We start from the raw sequence: 15,000 nt of genomic DNA, 5'->3' as shown, positions 1-15,000 counted from the left end.
GTGTGTGTGTGCGTGTGCGTGTGTGTGTGTCTATGGGTGTGTTGGTCCGCACATTCTGGGACAGCCGGCATTGGGCTCTTCATGAGAGTGAAGCATTGTGGGATTGTTACCGGCATTGGGCTCTTCATGAGAGTGAAGCATTGTGGGATTGTTATTGTGAGGTCACAAGGTGATGATGCAATCTCTGTATCAGGCGCCACACTTCCTGAATGAAACACTCTCTAAGAACAATTATATTGCATGCACACACACACACACACACACACACACACACACACACACACACACACACACACACACACACACACACGGTCAGAGGGGTTTTCTAGGAGTTTCCCTCAGACACTTTTAATCGAGAGAAGAGGGAGGAGAAAGAGAGGGAGGAGAGTTATGAGAGAGACACAAGAAGGGAGGGACAGAAGAGAGAGGAGAGGGAGAAAAAAAAGGGAGGAGATGGATGCAGAGAAAGAAGGAGAGGGCAAAGGAGGAAGTGAGGGGCTACAGGCCAAACAGAGCCCCACCCAGGGATCCCCCTGTCCCCCAGAGCCCCACCCAGGGATCCCCCTGTCCCCCAGAGCCCCACCCAGGAATCCCCCTGTCCCCCAGAGCCCCACCCAGGGATCCCCCTGTCCCCCAGAGCCCCACCCAGGGGTCCCCCAGAGCCCCACCCAGGGATCCCCCTGTCCCCCAGAGCCCCACCCAGGGGTCCCCAGAGCCCCACCCAGGAATCCCCCTGTCCCCCAGAGCCCCACCCAGGGATCCCCCTGTCCCCCAGAGCCCCACCCTGGAATCCCCCTGTCCCCCAGAGCCAGATATCTACTGAACCACTCCATCTGAATCAACATGACCTTGTCACAGTCACACTCTGGGCCTGTATTCATTAAGCGTCTCAGAGTAAGAGTGCTGATCCACGTCCATATACTTATGATCTAAAGGACAAAACTGATCCCAGCAGAACTCCTACTCTAAGACGCTTTGAGAATACGGGTCTTGTTCCCCTACAAATTCTGCCTTTAAGAAAAATCAGACTGTTCAAATTTAGAGCATAATTCTGATACTCCCTCTTTCTTCCTCAAATGGTGATAGAGGGATGTCTGTTGTCATGGAGATACAGGGAGATTCTGTTTCTGTACCGTCAGCAGGAAGTTAACCTCTAGACAAGGAACACATAGACACACAAAACACCAGTAATGGCTAGTGTTTAAATCAAACAAAATGGTATTTCTCACATGCTTAGTAAACACCAGGTGTAGACTAACAGTAAAATGCTTACTTACAGGCCCTTCCCAACAATGTAGAGAGAAAGTAATAATAAATACACAATGAGTAACGACAACTTGGCTACATACACAGGGTACCAGTACAGAGTGGATGTGCAGGGGTACGAGGTCATTGAGGTAGATATGTACTAATAACTAGGAATAAAGTGACTAGGCAACAGGATAGATAATAAACAGTAGCAGCAGCGTATGTGATGAGTCAAAAAAGTTAGTGCAAAAAGGGTCAATGCAGATAGACTGGGTAGCTATTTGATGAACTATTTAACTAACTACTTAGCAGTCTAATGGCTTGGGTCTAGAAGCTGTTCAGGATCCTGTTGGTTCCAGACTTGATGCATCGGTAACGCTTGCCATGCGTTAGCAGAGAGAACAGTCTATAACTTGAGTGGTTGGCGTATTCAACCATTTTTAGCGTCTTCCTCTGACACCACCTGGTATCGAAGTCCTGGATTGCAGAGAGTCATGTACTGGGCCTTACGCATTACCCTCTGCAGCGCCTTGCGGTCAGATGCCAAGCAGTTGCCATACCAAGTGGTGATGCAGCCAGTCAAGATGCTCTCAATGGTGCAGCTGTATAACTTTTTGAGGATCTGAGGGCCCATGCCAAATCTTTTCAGCCTTCTGAAGGGGAAGAGGCGTTGTCGTGCCCTCTTCATGACTCTGTTGGTGTGTGTGGACCATGATAGATCCTTAGTGATGTGGACACCGAAGAACTTGAAGCTCTTGACCTTTGTCTTGCTGACATTAAGGAAGATGTCGTTGCATCACACTGCCAGGTCCCTGACCTCCTCCCTAAAGGCTGTCTTATCATCGTCGGTGATCAGGCCTACCACCGTCGTGTCACCAGCATACTTAATGATGGTGTTGGAGTTGTGCACAGCCACGCAGTCATAGTTGAACAGGGCGTACAGGAGGGGACTAAGCATGCACCCCTGCGGGGCCACTGTGTCAAGGGTCAGCGTGGCGGATGTGTTGTTGCCTTTCCTCACCACCTGGGGGTGGCCAGTCATGAAGTCCAGGATCCAGTTGCAGAGGGGGGTGTTTAGTCCCAGGGTCCTTAGCTTAGTGATGAGCTTGGAGGGCACAATGGTGTTGAACACTGAGCTGTAATCAATGAACAGCATTCTCATATAGGTGTTCCTCTTGTCCAGGTGGGAGAGGGCAGTGCCAAAGAGATTGCAACCGTATTTTTTAAGTGTATTTATTTCACCTTTATTTAACCAGGTAGGCCAGTTGAGAACAAGTTTTCATTTACAACTGCGACCTGGCCAAGATAAAGCAAAGCAGTGTGACACAAACAACACAGAGTTACACATGGAATAAACAAATGTACAGTCAATAACACAATAGAAAAGTATATATACAGTGTGTGCAAATGTAGTACGATTAGGGAGGTAAGGCAATAAATAGGCCATAGTGGCAAAATAATTACAATTTAGCAATTAAACACGGGAGTGATAGATGTGCAGAAGATGAATGTGCAAGCAGAGATACTGGGGTGCAAAGGAGCAAAAAATAAATAACAATATGGGGATGAGGTGGTTGGGTGGAATATTTACAGTTGGGCTATGTACAGGTACAGTGATAGGTAAGCTGCTCATCAGCTGATGCATAACGTTAGTGAGGGAGATATAAGACTCCAGCTTCAGTGATTTTTGCAATTCGTTCCAGTCATTGGCAGCAGAGAACTGGAAGGAAAGCCGGCCAAAGGAGGAGTTGGCTTTGGGGATGACCAGTGAAATATACCTGCTGGAGCAAATACAATAGTTGCAAGCCCTGCCACATCTGACGAGCGTAGTAAGATTAGATCTTAGTCCTGTATTGATGCTTTGCCTGTTTGATGGCTTGCCGTAAGTCGTGGCAGGATTTATTATAAGCATCCGGATTAGTGTCCAGCTCCTTAGAAGCGGCAGCTCTTAGCCTTTCACTCAGCGCGGATGTTGCCTGTAATCCATGGCTTCTGGTTTGGATATGTACGTACAGTCACTGTGGGGGATTAATTTGTCGATGAACATATGACATATTACAGTCTGTGGTAGTGAAACATACAGTTTACATACAGTATACAGTTTACAGACCATTTATATATTTTGAGTATCTTCATGGGCGTTGTGTAGGATTTTATGTTTATCTATTGGAACGCCGTATGTTCGTGTGTCTGTGTGGGTGTGGGTGTGTTTGTGTGAGGTAGTGGAAACCCTCTGAGGAATGATGTGTGTGTTCCTGTGCAGATGTGGTTGCCAGGGGAGCAAGGACAGGACATGCTCTAATCACCACGGTGACCAGCAGCTGTAGGCTCTTCCTGGGCAGACCTTCCTCCTGTGTGTGTGTGTTTAGACTCCTATGAGTTCCTCTCTCTGTCCATTCTTCAACTCAGTGGCCTGTGAATGCTTGGGTATGTGTTTCTCTCTGTCGTCGTTTGTGGATGTGTGTGTGTGATATGAGGACAATGCTGAAGATGCCTTTGTCTTGGATCAGGCACAACCATATACGGGTAGGGCTCTGACAATACGCACACGCAAACACACATACACACACGGTCAGCGTTTGCTTTCCCATACTGACTGTTAGTTTCCCAAGCAATCGCATTCAGTCTCTCTTTCTTTGGGTGAGGGCAAACATTCTTATTCTATGTTAAGACAAAGGCATGTGTGTATTTGTGTGTGTGTGTGTGTGTGATATAATTACGAGGCTTGCTCTGACCTAAGAAGCGCTGCTGGCAACAGATGAAGCGGTGAGATTTCTCTAACAAGAGAGACAGAGAGACAGAGACAGAGAGACAGAGACAGAGAGACAGAGACAGAGAGACAGAGAGACAGAGAGACAGAGAGACAGAGAGACAGAGAGACAGAGAGACAGAGAGACAGAGAGACAGAGAGACAGACAGACAGACAGACAGACAGACAGACAGACAGACAGACAGACAGACAGACAGACAGACAGACAGACAGACAGACAGACAAGACTAAGAACAATAGAGCCAGTGTAGATCACTGCACTGTGGGGTTCCCCCTCTTTTCTTTCTTTCTCTTGCTCTCACTCTCTACCTCTCTGTCTCTCTCTCCCTCTGTCACTCTCACTCAGTCTATTTCTTTATCTCACACTCTCTGTATTTTATCTCTCTGTCCTGCTGGATAACTTGTGTGTTAAATCCTATGTTCAATTTCTTGCACAGATCTGTGAATAGTAGGTGTATTGAACATGGTGGAGTCTCCACTCAGTCAGAATAGAAGCTGTATTGAACATGGTGGCGTCTCCACTCAGACAGAATAGAAGGTGTATTGAACATGGTGGAGTCTCCACTCAGACAGAATAGAAGGTGTATTGAACATGGTGGAGTCTCCACTCAGTCAGAATAGAAGGTGTATTGAACATGGTGGAGTCTCCACTCAGTCAGAATAGAAGCTGTATTGAACACGGTGGAGTCTCCACTCAGTCAGAATAGAAGGTGTATTGAACATGGTGGAGTCTCCACTCAGTCAGAATAGAAGGTGTATTGAACATGGTGGAGTCTCCACTCAGACAGAATAGAAGGTGTATTGAACATGGTGGAGTCTCCACTCAGTCAGAATAGAAGGTGTATTGAACATGGTGGAGTCTCCACTCAGACAGAATAGAAGGTGTATTGAACATGGTGGAGTCTCCACTCAGACAGAATAGAAGCTGTATTGAACATGGTGGAGTCTCCACTCAGACAGAATAGAAGCTGTATTGAACACGGTGGAGTCTCCACTCAGTCAGAATAGAAGGTGTATTGAACATGGTGGAGTCTCCACTCAGTCAGAATAGAAGCTGTATTGAACACGGTGGAGTCTCCACTCAGTCAGAATAGTAGGTGTATTGAACATGGTGGAGTCTCCACTCAGTCAGAATAGTAGGTGTATTGAACATGGTGGAGTCTCCACTCAGTCAGAATAGAAGGTGTATTGAACATGGTGGAGTCTCCACTCAGATAGAATAGAAGTTGTATTGAACATGGTGGAGTCTCCACTCAGTCAGAATAGAAGGTGTATTGAACACGGTGGAGTCTCCACTCAGTCAGAATAGAAGGTGTATTGAACATGGTGGAGTCTCCACTCAGATAGAATAGAAGGTGTATTGAACACGGTGGAGTCTCCACTCAGTCAGAATAGAAGGTGTATTGAACACGGTGGAGTCTCCACTCAGTCAGAATAGAAGGTGTATTGAACATGGTGGAGTCTCCACTCAGATAGAATAGAAGTTGTATTGAACATGGTGGAGTCTCCACTCAGTCAGAATAGAAGGTGTATTGAACACGGTGGAGTCTCCACTCAGTCAGAATAGAAGGTGTATTGAACATGGTGGAGTCTCCACTCAGATAGAATAGAAGGTGTATTGAACACGGTGGAGTCTCCACTCAGTCAGAATAGAAGGTGTATTGAACACGGTGGAGTCTCCACTCAGTCAGAATAGAAGGTGTATTGAACACGGTGGAGTCTCCACTCAGTCAGAATAGAAGGTGTATTGAACACGGTGGAGTCTCCACTCAGTCAGAATAGAAGGGGGCCAAGCAGGCAGAGATTGAATTCTAATTCAGATACATTCAGTTCCTGAATAAATTATGCTGCCCTATCCTCTCTCTGCTCCTCATCATCAATACTTAATAATCTCTCTCACTTTCTCGCCCGCCTTTCTGATTGGTTGTTAGTTAACCTATCGCTGTCTGTAGAGCGCCTCATGACCAGTTACCAAAGGACAGTGTGTGTGTGTGTGTGTTATGAGACGGTGTCCTAAGGCCTAGCCTAGCGGATGTGTTATGTTCTGCTAACCTAGGCCCAAGTATGCGCATCAATCAGCCCTCTGTGTGTGTGTGAGTGTGTTTGTGTGTGTGTGTGTCCTCGCTTGTATGTGCACTGTTAGTTTGGTTGCATAAGTGGTTTAGGGACACAGATTGCCTGGAATTCCTCTCTCACAGTCCATGGAAGCCACTGCCACACAGAGACTTAGAGCCTAATACTGCATACTGCACGTATGAACGCACACACACACACAGACACACGCACCCATGGAGGTTTAATACAGAAAGACCAGCTCCAGAGCTGTTAATGCTCTAGTACTTTTGTAGTAATATTGTAGTACTACTTATCAGTCTATTCTTCTACACACTGTATTCAGTACAGTAATGTATTTAATATCTTCACTAGTCTCACTGTTCAAGGGAAGAAAGTGTGGTTTAGAACTAGTAGGTTAGACTGTCTCAGACTGGCTGTTTAGTTGTAGAGGTCTGTCCCCCCAGAGGAACCCCGGGACTTATTGTTCTTGTTGTGTGGGGACAATTAGTGAGGTTGCACTCATGGGGAAGGTGATAGGCCTTGCACAACAGCTGCCTGTAATTCCTTCTACGCTGTCATATTCTGAGACACGTGTGTGTGCATTCTTTGCGGTACGTGGTAGTCAGGCATTGGTTCACGTGTATGGTGTGTGTGTGTGTGTGTTTCATGGGAATCTCTAGATCACATGATGGAAGCTAAGGGTAGGAGGTTACAGAGGGGTTTAGGGGGGATCCCAGTTTGGATTTCTGGTGTTCCCCCTGACTGAGTCACACACACCTCCCTCACATACACTCCAACATGCTCCCTCTTCTTCACTCTTATTTTCACCCACTCTACCTCTGTCTTACACACACACACACACATCCAGTGCATAGCTGTCTGAAGGACAGTGTGTGATTAGGTATGAGTGAGGCCAAAGCAGTGTGTGTGTCTCTGGGTGTTCTGACTAGCAGACTCAAGGCCCTAGGATGTCTACTGATCCAAAACTTTACCGGAGACCTTACCAGGAACTGCACCGGAAAATTTACCGGGAAGGAGCGGGACTGGGGTTTGTTTACCAGGGCAGGATGCGGGTGTTCCGAAACCCAGGGGGCTGTAAGTACAGGACTGTGTGTGCGGGTACAGTAATGCTATCCTGGAGTGGTTGTGTCAGGTTACCACTATCTGTCCTAAAGCTGACAAGGACTAAAACTTGCCTCTGTACTATGTGTGTGTTTGTGTGTTTGTGTGTGTGTTTGTGTGTGTGTGGCTTTCAGAATTGGCTGTAGAATATTCCATGGAAGATAGAGAACATTCCAGCTAAAATTGTAATTTGTGTTTGTGATGCTGCTGTTCTCTGTGTAGTTCTTTCTCTCTGATCTCGTCTACCAGCTTCTGTTCCTTACAATGATGCTTGATTAGATCTCATCACTTCATTAGCTGAATTAATGTCATTAAATGAATAGGCCTATGCAGCCACAGTGGGATTGAGCTATAGTGATCTTGGAAGGCTGTAATAGACTTTCTCTATGCGCACACACACACACACACACACACACACACACACACACACACACACACACACACACACACACACACACACACACACACACACACACACACACACACACACACACACACACACACACACACACACACACACACACACACACACACACACACACACACACACACACACACACACACACACACACAGTTTGTGGTGGTATTAAACAGTAATGGTGTGTTGTGGTTGTAGAAGAGGAGAGGAGTTGTCTGTCTGTCTGTCTGTCTGTCTGTCTGTCTGTCTGTCTGTCTGTCTGTCTGTCTGTCTGTCTGTCTGTCTGTCTGTCTGTCTGTCTGTCTGTCTGTCTGTCTGTCTGTCTGTCTGTCTGTCTGTCTGTCTGTCTGTCTGTCTGTCTGTCTGTCTGTCTGTCTGTCTGTCTGTCTGTCTGTCTGTCTGTCTGTCTGTCTGTCTGTCTGTCTGTCTGTCTGTCTGTCTGTCTGTCTGTCTGTCTGTCTGTCTGTCTGTCTGTCTGTGTTGAGCGCTGGTGTTGCTGACCTAGATGCAGCGCTCCTAGTGGCCGGTTTGATTTTATTGCAGGAAAACTAAAATCACCTTTGCAACTAGAGGCGAAAAAACACACATAAACACATACAAAACTCTAGTTCACCATTACTCCACACACAGAAACACATACAAAACTCTAGTTCACCATTACTCCACACACAGAAACACATAGAAAACTCTAGTTCACCATTACTCCACACACAGAAACACATACAAAACTCCTAGTTCACCATTACTCCCCACACAGAAACACATACAACTCTAGTTCACCATTACTTCACATACAGAAACACATACAAATCTCTAGTTCACAATTACTCCACACACAGAAACACATATAAAACTCTAGTTCACAATTACTCCACACACAGAAACACATACAAAACTCTAGTTCACAATTACTCCACACACAGAAACACATACAAAACTCTAGTTCACCATTACTCCACACACAGAAACATACAAAACTCTAGTTCACCATTACTCCACACACAGAAACACATAAAAAGCTCTCTCTCGCCCTCCATTTGGAAAATCTGACCATAACTGTCTTCCTGATTCCTGCTTACAAGCAAAAATGCAAACAGGAAGTACCAGTGACACATTCAATAGGGAAGTGGTCAGATGAAGCGGATGCTAAAGGTACAGGACTGTTTCACTAGCACAGACTGGAATATGTTCCGGGATTCATCCGATGGCATTGAGGAGTTTACCACATCAGTCAACGGCTTCATTAATAAGTGCATCGACATCGTCTTCCCCACAGTGACCGTACGTACATATCTCAACCAGAAGCCATGGATTACAGGCAACATCCACACTGAGCTAAAGGCTGGAGCTGCAGCTTTCAAGGAGTGGGAGACTAATCCGGACGCTTATAAGAAATCCTGCTATGCCCTCAAGACCAAGATTGACTCCTACTACACCGGCTCTGAAGCTCGTTGGATGTGGCAGGGCTTGCAAACTATCACAGATTACAAATCAAATTGTATTTGTCACATGCGCCGAATACACTGTGAAATGCTTACTTACATACAAGCCCTTAACCAACACTACAGTTCAAGAAATAGAGTTAGGAAAGTAATTTTTAAAATAAAAAGTAATGAGGCTAAGTACAGGGGGTACCGGTACCGAGTCAATGTGCGGGGGCACAGGTTAGTCGAGGTAATTTGTACATGTAAGTAGGGGTAAAGTGACTATGCATAGATAATAAACAGCGAGTAGCAGCAGCGTATAAATAAAGGGTGGGGTGTGTCAATGTAAATAGTCTGGGTGACCATTTAATTAATTGTTCAGCATTCATATGGCTTGGGGATAGAGCCTTTTGGACCTTGTCTACAAAGGGAAACCCAGCCGCGAGAGGCCCAGTGACACAGTGACACAAGCCTACCAGACGAGCTCAATGCCTTCTATGCTCGCTTCAAAGCAACACAAACCCATGCATGAAAGCACCAGCTGTTCTGGACAACTGTGTGATCAAGCCGATATGAGTAAGACCTTAACATTCACAAGGTCGCAGGACCAAATGGATTACCAGGTGCATATGCTGAGCATTGATTCTCTTGCACTGGCTCTGTGCGCACACACACACACACACACACACACACACACACACACACACACACACACACACACACACACACACACACACACACACACACACACACACACACACACACACACACACACACACACACACACACACACACACACACACACACACACACTGTCAATATGCCTTGTATACTGTTGTTCAGGTTAGTTATCATTGTTTTAGTTCACAATGGAGCCCCTAGATCCACTCTGCATACCCCTGTTACCTCCCTTGTCCCACCCCCCACACATGCGGTGACATCACCCATTACAACCAGCATGTCCAGAGATACAACCTCTCTCATCATCACCCAGTGCCTGGGCTTACCTCCGCTGTACCCGCACCCCACCATACCCCTGTCTGCGCATTATGCCCTGAATATATTCTACCATGCCCAGAAACCTGCTCCTCTTATCCTCTGCCCCCAACGCTCTAGGCGACCAGTTTTGATAGCCTTTAGCCGCACCCTCATACTACTCCTTCTCTGTTCCGCGGTTGATGTGGAGGTAAACCCAGGCCCCGCATGTCCCCAGGTACCCTCATTTGTTGACTTCTGTGATCGAAAAAGTCTTGGTTTTATGCATGTCAACATCAGAAGCCTCCTCCCTAAGTTTGTTTTACTCACTGCTTTAGCACACTCTGCTAACCCTGATGTCCTTGCCATGTCTGAATCCTGGCTCAGGAAGGCCACCAAAAATTCAGAGATTTCCATACCCAACTATAACATCTTCCATCAAGATAGAACTGCCAAAGGGGGCGGAGTCGCAGTCTACTGCAGAGATAGCCTGCAAAGTAATGTCATACTTTCCAGGTCCATCCCCAAACAGTTTGAACTACTAATTTTGAAAATTACTCTCTCCAGAAACAAGTCTCTCACTGTTGCCGCCTGCTACCGACCCCCCTCAGCTCCCAGCTGTGCCCTGGACACCATTTGTGAATTGATCGCCCCCATCTAGCTTCAGAGTTCGTTCTGTTAGGTGACCTAAACTGGGATATGCTTAACACCCCGGCAGTCCTACAATCTAAGCTAGATGCCCTCAATCTCACTCAAATCATCAAGGAACCCACCAGGTACAACCCTAACTCTGTAAACAAGGGCACCCTCATAGACGTCATCCTAACCAACTGGCCCTCCAAATATACCTCTGCTGTCTTCAACCAGGATCTCAGCGATCACTGCCTCATCGCCTGTATCCGCCACGGAGCCGCAGTCAAACGACCACCCCTCATCACTGTCAAACGCTCCCTAAAACACTTCTGTGAGCAGGCCTTTCTAATCGACCTGGCCCGGGTATCCTGGAAGGACATTGACCTCATCCCGTCAGTTGAGGATGCATGGTCATTCTTTAAAAGTAACTTCCTCACCATTTTAGATAAGCATGCTCCGTTCAAAAAATGCAGAACCAAGAACAGATACAGCCCTTGGTTCACTCCAGACCTGACTGCCCTCGACCAGCACAAAAACATCCTGTGGCGGACTGCAATAGCATCGAATAGCCCCGTGATATGCAACTGTTCAGGGAAGTCAGGAACCAATACACGCAGTCAGTCAGGAAAGCTAAGGCCAGCTTCTTCAGGCAGAAGTTTGCATCCTGTAGCTCCAACTCCAAAAAGTTCTGGGACACTGTGAAGTCCATGGAGAACAAGAGCACCTCCTCCCAGCTGCCCACTGCACTGAGGCTAGGAAACACGGTCTCCACCGATAAATCCATGATTATCGAAAACTTCAATAAGCACTTCTCAACGGCTGGCCATGCCTTCCGCCTGGCTACTCCAACCTCGGCCAACAGCTCCGCCCCCCCGTAGCTCCTCACCCAAGCCTCTCCAGGTTCTCCTTTACCCAAATCCAGATAACAGATGTTCTGAAAGAGCTGCAAAACCTGGACCCGTACAAATCAGCTGGGCTTGACAATCTGGACCCGCTATTTCTGAAACTATCTGCCGCCATTGTCGCAACCCCTATTACCAGCCTGTTCAACCTCTCTTTCATATCGTCTGAGATCCCCAAGGATTGGAAAGCTGCCGCAGTCATCCCCCTCTTCAAAGGGGGAGACACCCTGGACCCAAACTTTTACAGACCTATATCCATCCTGCCCTGCCTATCTAAGGTCTTCGAAAGCCAAGTCAACAAACAGGTCACTGACCATCTCGAATCCCACCGTACCTTCTCCGCTGTGCAATCTGGTTTCCGAGCCGGTCACGGGTGCACCTCAGCCACACTCAAGGTACTAAACGATATCATAACTGCCATCGATAAAAGACAGTACTGTGCAGCCGTCTTCATCGACCTCGCCAAGGCTTTCGACTCTGTCAATCACCATATTCTTATCGGCAAACTCAACAGCCTCGGTTTTTCGGATGACTGCCTTGCCTGGTTCACCAATTACTTTGCAGACAGAGTTCAGTGTGTCAAATCGGAGGGCATGCTGTCCGGTCCTCTGGCAGTCTCTGTGGGGGTGCCACAGGGTTCAATTCTCGGGCCGACTCTTTTCTCTGTGTATATCAATGATGTTGCTCTTGCTGCGGGCGATTCCCTGATCCACCTCTACGCAGACGACACCATTCTATATACTTTCGGCCCGTCATTGGACACCTCCAAACGAGCTTCAATGACATACAGCACTCCTTCCGTGGCCTCCAACTGCTCTTAAACGCGAGTAAAACCAAATGCATGCTTTTCAACCGATCGCTGCCTGCACCCGCATGCCCGACTAGCATCACCACCCTGGATGGTTCCGACCTTGAATATGTGGACATCTATAAGTACCTAGGTGTCTGGCTAAACTGCAAACTCTCCTTCCAGACCCACATCAAACATCTCCAATCGAAAATCAAATCAAGAGTCGGCTTTCTATTCCGCAACAAAGCCTCCTTCACTCACGCTGCCAAGCTTACCCTAGTAAAACTGACTATCCTACCGATCCTCGACTTCGGCGATGTCATCTACAAAATGACTTCCAACACTCTACTCAGCAAACTGGATGCAGTCTATCACAGTGCCATCCGTTTTGTCACTAAAGCACCTTATACCACCCACCACTGCGACTTGTATGCTCTAGTCGGCTGGCCCTCACTACATATTCGTCGCCAGACCCACTGGCTCCAGGTCATCTACAAGTCCATGCTAGGTAAAGCTCCGCCTTATCTCAGTTCACTGGTCACGATGGCAACACCCATCCGTAGCACGCGCTCCAGCAGGTGTATCTCACTGATCATCCCTAAAGCCAACACATCATTTGGCCGCCTTTCGTTCCAGTACTCTGCTGCCTGTGACTGGAACGAATTGCAAAAATCGCTGAAGTTGGAGACTTTTATCTCCCTCACCAACTTCAAACATCAGCTATCCGAGCAGCTAACCGATCGCTGCAGCTGTACATAGTCTATAGGAAAATAGCCCACCCATTTTCACCTACCTCATTCCCATACTGTTTTTATACTGTTTTTATTTATTTATTTTTCTGCTCTTTTGCACACCAATATCTCTACCTGTACATGACCATCTGATCATTTATCACTCCAGTGTTAATCTGCAAAATTGTATTATTCGCCTACCTCCTCATGCCTTTTGCACACATTGTATATAGATTGCCCATTTTTTCTACTGTGTTATTGACTTGTTAATTGTTTATTCCATGTGTAACTCTGTGTTGTCTGTTCACACTGCTATGCTTTATCTTGGCCAGGTCGCAGTTGCAAATGAGAACTTGTTCTCAACTAGCCTACCTGGTTAAATAAAGGTGAAATAAAAAAATAAAAAATAAACACACAGGGTTGGTCCTGGTCAGTCCCTGGATGGGAGACCAGATGCTGCTAGAAGTGATGTTGGAGGGCCAGTAGGAGGCACTCTTTCCTCCCCCCCCCCCCCAAAATCAATATATCCCAATGCCCCAGGGCAGTGATTGGGGACATTGCCCTGTGTTGGCTGCAGTCTTTGTATAAAAGCATGAAAAAGCACTACATATGTTCACACACACAAATGCATATTGACGCCACAAACACACATTTTGTTGACACACTTTCTCACTCTTCACATACACTGCTGCTACTCTTTTTATTAAATATCCTGATTGCCTCGTCACTTTTTACCCATACCTACATGTACATATTACCTCAGTAACCTCTAACTCTGCACATGGACTCAGTACCAGTGCTCCTTGTATATAGTCCCATTATTGTTATTTTGTGTTACAATTTCCTTTTTTTATTTAGCAAATGTTTCTTTGTTTTTAACTCTGTATTGTTGGGAAAGGGACCGTAAGTTAGCATTTCATGGTAAAGTCTACACCTGTTGTATTCAGTGCATTTGATTTGAGCTGTACATTTTTATCCTGTGATTAAGAGGTGCTACATGAGCAACCTGTCGCCTCTCTCTGATCCTCCATCTGCGGTGTGATTCACACACTAATTCACTCACTCACTCACTCACTCACTCACTCACTCACTCACTCACTCACTCACTCACTCACACACACACACACAGACACACACACTTCAAACAGACGGAAATATCTCAACACAGTGTGTGTCCAGACCTCTGTGTGTCCAACTGAAACTCCCCTACCACACATCCGGATGGCACTGATATTCAGCACGTAAACTCTGCTACACTAGCATGATGTATATCTATGTTCAGTATATGACAAGGTCTATACGGAAGTCCATAAGGGTGCTATAATATACATAGTACATACACTGTGTGCACAAAACATTAGGAAAACCTGATCTATCCATGGCATAGACTGACCAGGTGAATCCAGGTGAAATCTCTGATCCCTTATTAATGTCACTTGTTAAATCCACTTCAATCAGTGTAGATGAAGGGGAGGAGACCGGTTAAAAAACATTTTAAAGTGTCGAGACAATTCAGACATGGATTGGGTATGAGTGCCATTCAGAAGGTGAGTGCTTTCGATATCCTTGTAGAGTCCATGCCCCAACGAATTGAGTCTGTTCTGAGGGCAAAAGGCGATGCAACTCAATATTAGGAAGGCGTTCCTAATGTTTTGTACACTAGGTGTATGCTATGATGTATGTTGAAAATGTTCATATGAGTGTTGTAAAAACGTTTGGCTGTATATGAGCTCCATCCTGTTGGTCTGTGAGTCTGTGAGGTCTGGTGATGTGTATACATTTGCATACATAAGTGTGAAATTCCATATTTGGGCTTTGATGACATGAGCTGTGAAACAGGAGGGGGTGGAGCGGAGTTGGAGGGAGAGGGATAGGTGGAAAGTGATATCACATCTCTTTCCTACTGTTGGTGTGTCACTCTTCCTCCTCTTC

The 15,000-nt window shown here is 46.4% G+C and overlaps 1 protein-coding gene across 1 annotated transcript in view; it reads left to right on the top strand.

Moving 5' to 3' along the window:
- LOC123991286 (ribosomal protein S6 kinase alpha-3-like) overlaps positions 1–15,000 on the top strand; it is a 37,915-nt gene that overhangs the window by 5,231 nt on the left and 17,684 nt on the right. The window lies entirely within an intron of this gene.

This window comes from Oncorhynchus gorbuscha, linkage group LG12, assembly GCF_021184085.1.
Source record: "Oncorhynchus gorbuscha isolate QuinsamMale2020 ecotype Even-year linkage group LG12, OgorEven_v1.0, whole genome shotgun sequence".
NCBI lineage: Eukaryota > Metazoa > Chordata > Actinopteri > Salmoniformes > Salmonidae > Oncorhynchus > Oncorhynchus gorbuscha.
Note: the sequence above shows the minus strand (reverse complement) of the source record. Positions and strands in the feature narration are given on the sequence as shown.